The 13,825-nt window shown below is 40.2% G+C and overlaps 1 protein-coding gene across 7 annotated transcripts in view; it reads right to left on the bottom strand.

The window, feature by feature from the left end:
• The window catches only part of ARHGAP12 (Rho GTPase activating protein 12), a 119,041-nt gene that overhangs the window by 52,182 nt on the left and 53,034 nt on the right, over positions 1-13,825 (bottom strand). The window lies entirely within an intron of this gene.

Raw genomic sequence — 13,825 nt, 5'->3', positions numbered from 1 at the left:
TCCTGACTCAGCGCTCCAAGATCACTTCTGGTGGTCCTTGCGACCATGTAGTAGCAGAGGATTGCACCAGCCACTCCAGCTCTCACATACCTGCTTCACCCTCTTGAGATACAACTCTTCCTGTTTTTCAATATCTCACTAGATGTCAGGCAAGAGCACAAAACGCTACCCTTCACAGGAAGGCAATGCAAACCATGCTGACTGAGAATTCTAGCTGTTAAAAGCATGTGTCTCACATGCCTGAGAAAATGTTTCGCACCATGTATCAAGCACATATCTTTTATAACACTCTGCAGCACTGAGATCCATGTTACCATTAACCCTGTCATCTCTGCAGAAAAGTCAGAGAAGAGTTTGAAAAATAAGCAAGAGTTTGACAGCAGGTACCTCTCTCCTCCTTCACACCACCAGGCCAGTAGCCTTGAAAGCATCTGAGCACTGCAGGGCCGGACTGGGAAGCATCATTTGGACCTGCCCCCCTAAGGAGCACTGAGCCAGCTGATGATTAATACTGCCAGTGGCTGTGGAGGAGCCCCCAGAGCACTGTTTTGGAGGCTCGTTCTCCACAAAAATAAGCAAAAAGAAAGGTGTGCTTCTAATACATGAATCGAGTAAAAATTAAGTTTTCTAATATATGTAAGATGACTTAGGTATGATGCCCTTCAATTGAGCAAGCTTGTTTATGAATTGTTACCAACAAGAAACAATGGATTTCTTCATAAGAAATATTTTAAAAGGAGAGCAAAGTATATTTTATGGGCCACATATATCAATAATTAACAACTGAATTGGGACCAGTACCTCTGCACATGACCCAATTTTATATTTTAAAAATGACTTGGCCTGGTCTACTTTATCTATATATAAACTAAAACAGTCCTTCCCTATCCACAAAAAGAAAAAAACTGGAGAACCATACATATGACGATAACTTTAAACTTTGATTCTACCTGAATTCTTATATTTTTAAGACCAAAAATAGTGTGATTTGTGCTCCTTTTATTTTGACATTAGTTCAAGAATTGCGTCTAAAATAAATTTTAGAGAACAGTGAGTTATCAGCTTAGAAGCTATACTGCTTGCTTCTTAATTATCATGTTATTTGACACTAATACTTAGGTGTCTAATTTAAATACCAATTCATATTAATGAAGTCAGTATCAGTCCCTGCTTCTCATTAAACTTTGTTTCACACAACTGTGAATATGATGTTTATAACAGCATAACGAAAGACAATAAGTCAACCCTGTACTAACATACAGTTAACACAAGACAAATACTTAGTTTCACAATTGAAATCTGCATATCAACTTTAACTTTCCAAGAAATTTTTTTTATCAAAGCCAAATTTCAGAGGGGAAAATAAGCACACTAACTTTTGTTTAATAACTTTTAAATACAAAAAATTAAAATTCTAATGTTCACATCTAAAGATATAACTGCACTGAGATTCAAGCTTTACAAAATATACTGATACTTTCTAATTTAACATTTAAAAACTATGAAGTTGGGAAGAGAAAAATTTGAACACAGTCCTTATCATTCATTGCCATTAAGGGCCAGGAGCCTAGTAAACCAGAAATAGGTTAAAATAAAAAACAAGACATAAACAAAAACAAAAAATGTATTAATGGCATAAGCCAAATGATACAAAAACGTGTGTGTACAGAACACCCTGGGGACACACACAAAAAGCAATAAAGAGAAAAGAGAGGGAGATGTGGTGTTCTGGAAAATAGATTTAGCTGGATCTGGAAAGGGAAGCACACAGAAATGAGGGAAGTCAGGAGAAGGGGTTAGGGGTACTCCAAAAACACTTAAAATATTTCTAGCTGACGTAACACCAATAGAAAAGCAGCCTTTCAAAAACGAACCACTACTGGAAGCTAAGTGAAGTCGATGGACATTATCTTTATGGGAAACATTCTCTTTCCTGCTGTTTGTAATTTTCGTTAGGGCAACTCAAGGCTTCTCGACGTGTATAGGATTACATACTTCCAGCCCATCTAACTCTTTACTCTCCATCTTCCATCCCCTCCCTCTCCTTCTGCTGTCCTAGCCAATGACTTGAACAATCCTCCTCACCATCACAGATCTGGGTCACCATCTCTGGCTCTGGTCCCTCCCGTTGGGTCCCAAGAAAATGTTAGGGCAGATCTAGTAGGAAAACTGAGATGTGGCAGATCATGTCTAGCATGCCATACACAAACATACTGATTAAGTCATTTCTGTCAACCAGCAGTAACAGCTGTCAATTGACTACACTGCGATCTTTCGCACCCTAAATTAAAATCCCTAGCAGTACTGAAAGGGTAAATAGATGGCTGACAGTACAGGAAAAAAGCACTGGGTGACATAGTTGGGGAATTAGTGTGCAGAATTAGGAAGTTTGTCATAGATTAAAAGGTTTGCCCAAAGAGATAACATTTCCCTTCAAGACCAAGCCTACACTTCTGTGGTGTCATTTTCTTTCTTTTTATTATTTTTGTTTGGGGGCCAAATCCAGCAATGCTCAGGGCTTACTCTGAGCTCTGCACTCAGGGACACTCAGGGGTCACTCCCGGGGAGGTACCATATGGGGTGTTAGGGATCAAACCTGGGTAGACTATAAGCAAGTTCCCTACCCACTGTACTACCACTCAAACCCGACGTAATTTTCTGTGCCCTTTCCTGTACCCTTCCAATAGCCACAGATACTGAACATGGGACTTAATACATCATGCATTATCCCAGACTTACTTGTCTTCCTTTGCCACCATAACTTGATTATTTTTGAGGAAGAAATATTTGCGTTTCTTTTTTAATCTCTTCATCTTCAGTGCCTAGACTAGCACCTACACATAAGCACTTGTTATATTACGGAGAGGAAATTACTTTGATATAGCTAAGCAAACAGTCATCAGCATGGGAGAATGGACATAGCTCAGCACTAGATAACCTGCCTTGCATGAGTGAGGCACTGGGTTCAATTCCCAAATCTTGGAATCCTGTAGCACTGTAGCACTGTCCTCTTACTGTTCATGGATTTGCTCAAGCAGGCACCAGTAATGTCACTATTGTGAGACTTGTTGTTACTGTTTTTGGCATATCGAATATGTAACAGGGAGCTTGCCAGGCTCTGCCATGAGGGCAGGATACTCTCGGTAGCTTGCCGGACTCTCCGAGAGAAAGACGGAGGAATTGAACCCAGGTCAGCCGCGAGCAAGGAAAACACCCTACCCATTGCATGATTGCTCCATCCCTCATTCTATACTGCTGTTTTTAAACTCAAGAGTTTTCATCATAATCCACTGCCTCAATAAAATGAATTTACAAATTACTAGCTCTTTCCCAAAAATTACAGAAAATTTATGAAACACTAAACGTATTTTATGTCTCACATTTTAGCCTCTCCCTCAACCCTTTTCTATGATCTATTTTTATTCTATTATCTTTTCTATTTCTATATCTTTTCTATGCTATCTTTCATAGCATAGCGGTAGGGCGTTTGCCTTGCACGCAGCCAACATGGCCGACCCGAGTTCGATTCCTCCGCCCCTCTCGGAGAGCCCAGCAAGCTACCGAGAGTATCTCGCCCGCACGGCAGAGCCTGGCAAGCCACCCGTGATGTATTCGATATGCCAAACACAGTAACAACAAAATCTCCAATGGAGACGTTACTGGGCCCGCTCGAGCAAATCGATGAACAACGGGAGGGCCTTTACCTTTACCTTATATCTTTTCTATTATTCTATCCTTATCTATTATTTCTAATTCTTTCACCATCCATTACTCAGTTGAGAATCTCAAAGTCATACTATCTCTGCTCCATACCTCAACAAAGTTCTACTCCTTATATATCCCGGATTCCTTTCTGTCCCATCCCCAGATAACTACCCTTGGCTGGGTCATCCTTTTGGCCGAGTGTTTACAAGCATCCAGAGCCGTCAACCATTCCCATTCCTTCATCTTATCCACCTGTTCATCACTGAACCGATCATTCTCTAAGGAGACAGAGCCTATCTTGATCTATCTTGTTATTCGCCAGCTTAAAACATTCAGTATTTCATTGACTACAGACACTTAAATCAAAGGAAAGGGTCTACAGCTTGTGATCACTCCTGTGTGAGAAAAAGAAATGAATCTATCCTGTCTCCTTGCCATTCTCTCTACATCTTCATTCTAAACTCCATGATACTTAGAATTCTGCCATGAAGGCCAGGCACCCTTCCAAATACCTTCAAATCTCTTTATTTGTCTCTCCGGGATATCCTGTTCTCCACCAATCATCAACATATGCAACCAGAGAACTAACTAGTTTAAAAAATCGTATTTCCTTTGCAATGACCTATCATTCCTCAACAAGAAAATTCAAGGGTTCCTGGGCACTAATAATTACAGTGCCACAAATATATAAAGTGAGCGATGTACATGATTTAAAATTCTCAAGTTGCCATATTGAAAAGGGCCCCAACAACTGCAGTCTCATGGGAAGGGGGACAGTACTGGCTCGTCCTTCACGCCCTACCGAGGTCACGAGTTGCCCCCCATAAGCGGCTCTCCGGCACGGCCATGGCTCCAGAGGCAAAAGGACTTACTCCACAGCCCGGCAGCTTGCGGCAGAAAAGTGAATGGTCCTTTGTTAAACTATGGCGCCATGCCTCCCCAGGAGGGAAAGGGTGTAGCTCCCTTCTGCCTCTCCCCTCACACCTCCACCCTGGCAGCAAGGTGGCCACAGCCTCAGAGCTTACAGGAAAGCCAGGTATGAGCCGGCGGTGACGGGGCAACTGCAGTCTCATGGAAAGGGGGGTGGTACCGGTGCGTCCTTCATGCCCTACCGAGGTCATGAATTGCCCCCCACGAGTGGCTCTCTGGCACAGCCATAACACCAGACACACAGAAACCAATATCGTAATTATCTGGCTCTTTAGAGAAATCCAAAATCACATGGCCGCAAAAGCAGCTGCACCACATTATATGATTCTCATAACCAGCTATAGAAAACAAAGTATTTCACAATGCCTTTTCAGCAATTCTGATTGTTGGGGGGGGATTCTAAGCAATAAGCGTGCATATTTTGTCAAAATAATGAATGTACTCAATGTAGAGAAGAGTTAAGTAGAAATCATCTGCCTCACAGGCACTGGGAGGGGTGGGAGGGGTGGTATATTGGGGTTCTTGGTGAAAAATAGTACTGGTGAAGGGAAAGGTGTTTGATCATTGTATGATCGAGACTTAAACCTGAAAACTTTGTAACTTTTCCCACAGTGATTCAATAAATAAATATAAAAATAAAATAAATAAAATTATGAAAAAAAAAGTAAGGTGGAGTTCATGCCCAATTCAATCAGCTAATCAGTGGCTGAATAAATAGCAGTACTCCTACATTAAAAAAAAAAAAAGGAAAAGAAAAAGAAAAGGGCCCCAAGCTGGAAAGACAGACAGTGCAGCAGACAGGGCATTTGCCTTGCATGCAGCCAACTGGGTTCTATGGTTCCCCGGACCCACCAGGAGTCATGGTTGGGTGCAGAATCAGAGAAGCTGTGCCAGGTGTGGCCCCCAAACAAAAAGTAAATGAACAAACAAACAAAAAAACTTTTAAACAAAATAAATAAATAAAAGGGCCTTAAGCACCGCCTGGGTTGCCTGGTGCCCCCTAGCCGGGCTGGGCCTCAGGAGCACTGTGATCCTGGGTGGCTGAGTAATACTAAGGGCCCTGGGCTCCCTGCACACTGCGCGGACGGCAAACAGGCTAAAGAGAGAGCAGACCTGGGGCTGAAGTGATAGTACATGCGGCCGACCTGGGTTCGATTCCCAGCATCCCATATGGTCCCCTGAGCACTGCCAGGAGTAATTCCTGAGTGCAAAGCCAGGAGTAACCCCTATGCATCGTTGGGTGTGACCCAAAAAAAACAAAGAGAGAGAGAGAGAGAGAGAGAGAGAGAGAGAGAGAGAATAGGCCTGCTCCTCAAGCCTGACTTCCCCTCTGTACACTATCTCGCTTGCTCGTCTCTTTCTTTGCTTGCTTATTTCTGCCCTAGAGAAGCCTGTGTTCTTTCTTGCACACACATCTCTTTCTCTCCCCTCACATCTTTCTAAATAAGTTTCAATAGAAGCTTTCTTGTTTTGCCAAAAAAAAGGGGGGGGGGGAGTTGGGAGGAGAAATAAATAGGGATATTAGGGAAAGTGAATTCTAGTAATTAGTCACTTAAGCCAATATAGCAAAGTAGCATTTTACCATATAATGAGATGTTTTTAGATTTAAAAAAGCAGAATAATAACAACAACAACAATAATAAAGTGTATTTCACACATGTCAATTCAGATCCAAAGTTTTCATCAAAAATATTTTATCTGTATTTGTTTCATAAAAGTTACACTTGGAAAAAAGTTACATATTCAAATTTTCCAATAGGGGTCAGAGTGAAAGCACAGCAGGCAGGGCATTTGCTTTGCACACAGCTGACCCAAGTCCAATCCCCAGCATCCCATATGGTCTCCTGAGCGCCTCTAGCAGTGATTCCTGAGTGCGGAGCCAGGAGTAACCCCATCAGGTGTAACCCAGAAAGAAAAAAAGATTATCCGGTAAATTAACCAAGTGTCTGTTTTCACGTCTGAACTAATTTCTGAGAGTAAATAAAATGCAACCCCTGGCCATTAGTCACATCCCAGGAATCCCAGGGCACATGACCATGCCAGGCAAGTGGCACTTACACGGGACTACACCAAGCTGCAGCAGCCTTTTGTCTTCACCCTTCCTGCTGGTCACCATCACAGGCGACACTTAAGTCTCAGTCCCCAACTCAACTGTGCGCCCCGAAGTGTTCAGCTCAAGACCATCCTTAATCATGATGTATTTTCAGAGTCTAGAAGCAAACACACTGCAGATCCATTCTCAGGCCCTGACTCTGACTCCAATGATTATTTTCCCAGTAACGTTTTTCCCAATCCACAGAATATTTTAAGAAGCAGAAAGGTCACAGAGACAGCTGCTAGGGCAATTTCTTGACGAAACTTCATTATTAACTTGTGTTAAAAAGCATTCAGCCAGATATGTTTGCTCTCGGTCAGTTAAACAAATGAAATTCTTTAAGAGGGCATTTTGCTGAGACAGCAAGAGTTATTATTTTATGCTGATGAAGGAACAGGCTACGGACTGATGCACTGCCATTCACTATTACAAAATCCCTCTGGGGAACCGGAATAGTAACTATAGGATTAGCATTCAATGATGATTAAAGAATAGTCTGCGATAAAATTATTCTAGAAGAGTAAAACATTTATGATACAAATCCAGATTAGCTTGATGACAGCACTTACTTCATACACAAGCCCAAGCTTTGAAGTTAAGGTTTCAACAAGGGCCCAAACAATTTCAAGATACAAAATTAATTCAGTTATATGGTATACGTATACACTGAATGTGACTCTTCACCTCATTTTCCGGCAAAAAGACTATTTATTCCTTACTTCACTTTTTAAAAACCAAGACTTAGAAGCATATATTATATTTAAGAAAAGAGGAGCTGGAGAGAGAATACAATGGCACTTGCATCATATAAGGCCGACACAGGTGGGATCCCCGGCACTCTGGATGGTCCCCTGAATCCTGCCAGGAGAGACCCATGAGCACAGAGCCAGGAGTAAACCCTGAGCACTGCTGGGTGTGGACCAAAACCAAAAGAACCAAAAATAAATTTAAGGAAAAGAATTTACAAATTGTCATTTCAAATAAAGACACCAAATAATTGGATTTGGGGGCTGAAGAGCTGCATCAAGGTGCCTGCCTGAAATGCCCCCACTGCTAATGTGATGACCAGCACCATATATGATGCCCAGGCATATGGGCCCTCCTGAGCACAGAGCATACAACAGCCCCTAGTCATGACCCTATGTAGCGTAAAATCCCCAAAATAAAATAAATGGATTTCTAACTTATCACATGTGCCAACTCATCAGCATATCTTATAAGAAAACTACAATGCAATTGCCTGGACTGTTGATTTTATTATTTCCAAGTAGTGTATAATTAATTACAAGTGTTAAGGCATTATTACATTAAAGGTGTATTAAATGCCTTAAATGTATTAAAGTAAATAAAAACAAATGACTATCATACTGTTATAAAGCAAGAAAACTTGGGACCTGAGTTCCTTGAAAGTCATTCAAAACAGATAACTGAATACATACAATATAGAAATATATACATGCATTCATACATACATTTGCAAGAAAAAAGATCAAAAACTACATACCTGTGACTTATTTCATGAATCTACAACTGGTTTTGTTTTGAGTTTTGTTAATATGCACTTTTCAATTTATTCTTCAGGGAATACGTTTATTGTGAAATTTAAAACAAATATTATGGAAAAAAAGTTATTAGTTTTAACCGCATGTATAATCTTGGAATAATGTTTTGAAAGTTGTACAGCCTAAGTGATAAAAAAAAAAAAAATGCAAGACCACTTATGATACCTATGAAGGTCAATACTCAAAGCTTCAATTTACCCAGAAAATCTAAAGCAAGTAAAGAAAGGGGACTTGCTCGTGGTCAGAGATAGTTTGTGTTTATTCTAAAGCAAAATGTAAGCACTGTGCTTGGAATCACACTGTGCTTAGCTTTATAGTAAGCTGCAATGAGAATTCAGTTTCCTTTAGCAAGTTCTCCAAGTTGCTAATGGGTAAAACACTTAAGAAGGGAAAGAGAGGAAAAGTGTAATGGCATTGTGCTATGTAAGTAGCCAGATTTCAGTATCTCTCTTTGAGCTGGTCATCCAGAGATTCCAGCCCTTCTCTCTCTCTGTAACTATGACAGCTTCCATCTTCAGCTCCGTTTCCATCTTGCAAAATTGAACTTCTGTACCTGTTACATAACTCTCTAGTCTCCTCTGTCTTTCCATTTCCTGGCAGTCAACAGTTTTTCCTTCTCCATGAACTTGACTAATCTAGATGCCCCATACATGTGGAATCATGCATGACCTTTCATTTCACTTAGCAAAGTGTCCTTAAGATTCATCCAGGCCGTAGCATGTGTCAGACTATACCAGATGAATATATCAATTCATCTATGAGTGGAAACTTGGATGAAAGACTCTAACTCCTGGTTGGAGTGAACAATACTGCCATGAAGAACATTAGAAATATCTGTTCAAGCCCTGCTTCCTATTCTTTAGGTATTGAGATGACTGATACCAGCTGCCACGTGACGGGGTTTTAAAGGTGTTCAGAGAACTGGTAAAACGTTACGGGTGTGCTTGTAACGTTATTTGTATCAGGAACTGAGTAAATAAGATTGCCTCACCAGTGTGGCTGAGGCACCTAAATGCATTAAAGGTCTAATGAAACAACAAGGTAGAGGAAAGGCAAATGCACTCAGCTTGAACTGAGAGATTCCTGATAGATTCAAAGTCTTATTTTTGGGTCCTGGGATTCATCAGGGTCTTAGCCCAGCAGACCTTCGAATTTCTTTGGCTTAGACTGCATCATGCTACTAGCTAGCCTGACTGTCCAGCTTGCAGTGGTGATGCCATGGGATTCCTAGCTTCCACCCCGTTCCCACTACCTCTTTCTCTTTACATTTTCATTGGCTGTTTCTTTGAAGAACCCAAATACAGATTCATATCCAGAGCTCTTTTCTTTGAAATTTCTGAAATAAAATTCAGCATCAATTTGAAAGGTCCTATTAAAACATGACATGGATACTTTATGGATCGTTCACCTTATGACCTCTTACACATTTGCACTGAAGACCACATGAACCTAAAAGGGGGTCAGAAAGATAGCGCAATGGGCTGAGTGCATGCTGTGGCAGCATAGTATGGTCCTCTGAGCCCCATCGAGAGTGACTCCCATGACCAACCCCAGCACATGGTGGCATAGCCCAAAACACAAAATTTAAAAATAAAAAACACCTTAAATGAAGATTATTAATCTAGAGCTGAAATTTTAAAATAACTGAAATTCTTTTCTTCTTGAATCCTCATATATTTCAAGTACCAAAGAAGAAAAATATATAACATTCTACCTACACTTTATGGTATAGGAAACAAAATCCATAACAAATATACTTCAGTTCTATAAAGAGTTAAAATGCAGACTTTGTTTTCGATTTCTTTCCCCAAGATCCTAAGTCTCTTTTTCAAAGGTCTCCCAATTATTCTTTCACATCAAAACTACCTCTCAATTCAGAATTAAAAAAAAAAATACAAAATAACAAGGTTCTTAAATACAAAGTTTCTTAAGTGAAACTGACTCCTGATCTTTATTGAGGGACTCAGAATTAACTACATCCTGTTCTAATTCTTGCTTGAGATATACTGGCTCTCTTTAACAGCACATTAGTTGATATACTCCTTTCCATCATATACTGAACATGCACAAGTGAAATGAAAGTTTTTCATTTGGGCTTTAGAAATTCCTACACATAAAACAAATGTGAAAATCAGTGGCAGAAATCTAAATAAAGATGTATTTTGAGCAGAGTATCCATTCTGGATACAACTGGTTTTCAGATTGAGATCTCCTCTTCCCTCCCTCCCTCCCTATTTTTCCTCCCTCCCTCCCTCCCTCCCTGGCGAAGCTGGGTGGTGAATTTCTTCCTGGATGTGGAGCTATATGGGGTACCAGCAGTCAAAACCTGTGTGCAAGGCTACCCACTATAGTTTTGCTCCGGCCCTCTCGTTCTTCGCTTCTCTATGGAGAGAAAGCTCTATGGCTCAATGGGCTGAAGACACGCTCTGCTGGTTAGCTCCCAGAACAGTAGGGTCCCCACATGGACCACAGAGAGAGATCCCCGAGCATGAAGCTGAGCCTGAAGTAACTTCCTGAACAGTGCAGGGTATAACCCAAACCACACTGCACTCCTCAACCCACCACCTCCACCAAAAAAAAAAAAAAGGAATGAGACATAGTGAAAGTGGCAACAAGTGGCCTGGTTCCTTCTAACAGAAAGAAATCCAAGTCAGAGAGAGGAAGGAACAAGTCTGGCTGTCACAATTTTCAGTCTTCAGGTTCTACTTTACTGAGAGTACTCACAGAAAAACTATAATACTACATCGGAACAAGTAACTAGTATCCATACCATTCTTTTAAAAAAAAATTACTGACATGTAAGTTTTTAAATCCCTATCTGAAAAGAAAAAAAAATCACATTTATTCCCATTTGATTTTATTAAAGAACATCTAACTGTCAAGTTATTGCAACTCACAGAGTCCTCTGCATAATTTATCTAAACATTACTAAAACAGTCAATGAGGAAAAGAAATAACTGAAACAGGAAATAATTTTTCTTTGAAAACAAAAAGCTCTGGTTCTTAGGCATATGCTCCATGCCTTGAATTTTTACCAGTAACATCCAGATAATACAGAGGTTTAACAATTTTGATAACTGAAGTGAAAAAAAAAAATCTGACCTACTTAATAAAGATATTGAGCTGAGAATAAAATTTTTTAATGACACCGGTGGCTAGAAGAGCGATGCACTATGTTGCATGAAATGCTATTCTTTTTTAAAATGAAAAATATGAAAGGTCCCCCAAAAATTTCTTTAAAGGAAATAGAACATACTTCAAAAGTCTCCAGAAATTTACAAGTAATATAACAACCGGTGATGTCTTGAATGAAGTTATAACAGGAAGAGGCTGTAACTCTTTACTCAGAATTTTTAACTTTCAAACATCTTGTTTTTTCATGATTTCATAATGAAATTCCTAAGTCTTCTGTAGGATACAAAATCCAAACTGTCCTAAATAAACCTGAAGAAAATTTTGAGTAAAAGTTAACAACATTGTGTTGCAGAACACCCAAATAATATCTGCATGGCAACATTCTATGATTTTATATTTGAGTATTTCTTTTGGATCGGGGTCGGGGGAGAGTCACACCCAGCAAATGCTCAGGGGTTACTCCTGGCTCTGCACTCAGGAATCACTCCTGGCGGTGCTCAGGGAACCATATGGGATACTGGGAATCGAAGCCGGGTTGGCCGCGTGCAAGGCAAACGCCCTACCCGCTGTGCTTTCACTCCAGCTCCTGTATTTGAGTATTTCTTTGCATTTTACATTAAAATGAAACAAACAAAAAAACACTAAAAACTTTTACACTTGTCTATTTCCTTATGGTATATGAATAGACAAACTATGGTTCAAACTGAAACTATGGCCTGTTTAATAATTTACGGTCGAGCAGGCACCAGTAACCTCTCCATCATGAGACTTGTTACTGTATTTGGCATATTGAATACGTCATGGGTAGCTTGCCAGGCTTTGCCGTGTGGGCGTGATACTCTCGGTAGCTTGCCAGGCTCTCCGAGAGGGGCAGAGGAATTGAAGCCGGCTCGGCTGGGAAAGCTGTGCACAAGGAAAACGCCCTAGCCTCTGTGCTATCACTCCAGCTCCTGTATTTGAGTATTTCTTTGCATTTTACATTAAAATGAAACAAAAAAAAAAACAACTAAAGACATTTACACTTGTCTATTTCCTTATGGTATATGGATAGACAAACTATGGTTCAAACTGAAACTATGGCCTGTTTAATAATTACATTAGGGAAATATAGCCACACCTCTTTGTTCTACTTTATCTTGGCTATTTTGAGGATACAATGGCAATAACCGAGACCACACAGCCCTAAAGCCCAAAATGCTTACTCTATCTCTTCAGAAAAAAGTTTGCCAACGCCTGTGAAAATGCTCTCCCCATTTTAAACTAGATTTTATTTAAACTAAGTACGCAAGAATCTGATGAGCATGGATTAGGCTGCGTTCTTCCAAATTATTTCAAATAAATAAACAGTTTAGACATCTTCAACACTGACATTCTACAAAAATCTCAGAAGAGATAAACAGAAAATTTAATCTTCAGGAGACAGAACGATAGTACTGCAAGTAGAACACTTGCTTTGCAAGGTGGCTGACCAGGGTTCAATCCCCAGCATAGGGTCCCCTGAGCTCACCCAGAGTGATTCCTGAGGGTGGAGCCAAGAGTGAGCCCTGACCACCTCTGGATGCTGCCTCCCACTGCTCCCACGCCCACCCCCACAAAAAAAAGCAATCTTTAATAATGAGAAAGTATCTCTTTCTATTAACAATGACCAATTGCACTGATTTTCTTAAATCATATGTAGGTTTTAATATTTACTTAAAACAGCAGGAGCGAGAGGGAAAGCACAGAGGTAAGGTATTTTTGCCTTGCATAAGGCTGATCTCCGGTTTGATCCCAGCACCACATTTTGGTCCCCTGAGCACAGAATCAGGGCTAAGTCCTGAACAACTATTTGGGTGTGCTGTGCGTGCGAGCGCGCACACACACTCTTAATTTGCTTACCTTGCTTAACTATGGAAACAGTTATCCTAAGAACTTTATAGTGATTCCCTTTGAAGAGGGGATTTTTGATTTACAAATATAACTTCTTTAATAGCCATGTTAAATAAACATAAAGACTAAATGCAGACTGTCTAGCTTCATTAATTGTTTAAATTACTTAACTTATTCTTCCCCCACATATTTTTCTTCTGATCTCTTTATCGGATCATTATAGATTGCATCCCAAATAATCACCAAATATGCTCAGATGCAGCACTGCTTTCTAAACTAATCATCCACATAAACTAACAGACTGACGCTAGCCTGGAGATTTTGTGTGCGAAAAATCCCATTAACTAAAGTCACCACCTCTTACAATACCAAAATTAGAGTGGTAAATCCTATAGAGTTTCTTAAGAGTTACATAAATATCCACCGTAATCTTCCACTAGTCCACTCACTGCCCACTCTAAACTCAGGAAGTCAGGGAGTGTTCATGGAGCATAAAAGTTTTTCTTATGGGCCACAGTAAGTAAGGAAC

This window comes from Sorex fumeus, unplaced genomic scaffold (genome assembly GCF_029834395.1).
Source record: "Sorex fumeus unplaced genomic scaffold, SorFum_2.1 ptg000007l, whole genome shotgun sequence".
In the NCBI taxonomy this organism is placed as follows: domain Eukaryota; kingdom Metazoa; phylum Chordata; class Mammalia; order Eulipotyphla; family Soricidae; genus Sorex; species Sorex fumeus.
This window is presented reverse-complemented; position numbering and strand designations above follow the sequence as displayed.